We start from the raw sequence: 637 nt of genomic DNA, 5'->3' as shown, positions 1-637 counted from the left end.
CCCCCCCAGGGCACTGGCCACGGGGCGGCAGCAGGGTTCCTGCCCCTGCTGGCCCAGGTGGGGCTGGGGCCACCTCTGCTGACCTGGTGTCCAGGCAGCCTGGGGTGGGCGGGCGCTGAGGCTAGAGGGAGGCTGGAGCCACGCGGGGCCGCTCTGGGAGGCAGCTTGCAGGCGGGGTGCAGCCGGCAGGGGCAGGGCCGAGGTGTGGGGAGCAGCGAGAGGCAGCGTGGGCAGGCGCGGGAGCCCCGTGGGCGTGGGGTGCAGGGCGTCCCTTCAGACACGGGGCATTGAGGGTGGCGCTTGGGACCCTGGAATCTTCCCCCGCAGGGGTCAGGAATCGGGTGCTGCCCCCGCCCCGGGGCTTGGGGGACTGTCACTGTGTGGGAGCAGGAACTGGCTCCCCTGCCGCTGGAGGGGGCCAGGACAGTGGGGCCAGGAGCCCCCGTGCCCTAGGCAGCCGCCCGGCCGCGCCCTGAGCCGGGGCAGAGGGGCAGAGATGACGTGAGGAGGGCTGGGGGTGGGCAGGTGCCCTGCAGCACACCCTGAGGAAGGGGGTGCCCACAGCTCCCGCAGGCTGGTGGCCCAGGACAGTGGGGGCGGTGCAGGAGGGGAGGCGGGGAAGCAGGGGCAGGGGCAG

This window comes from Condylura cristata, unplaced genomic scaffold, assembly GCF_000260355.1.
Source record: "Condylura cristata isolate star-nosed mole 26May11 unplaced genomic scaffold, ConCri1.0 scaffold00062, whole genome shotgun sequence".
In the NCBI taxonomy this organism is placed as follows: Eukaryota; Metazoa; Chordata; class Mammalia; order Eulipotyphla; family Talpidae; genus Condylura; species Condylura cristata.
The sequence above is the reverse complement of the archived record's forward strand: the minus strand, read 5'-3'. Positions refer to the sequence as shown.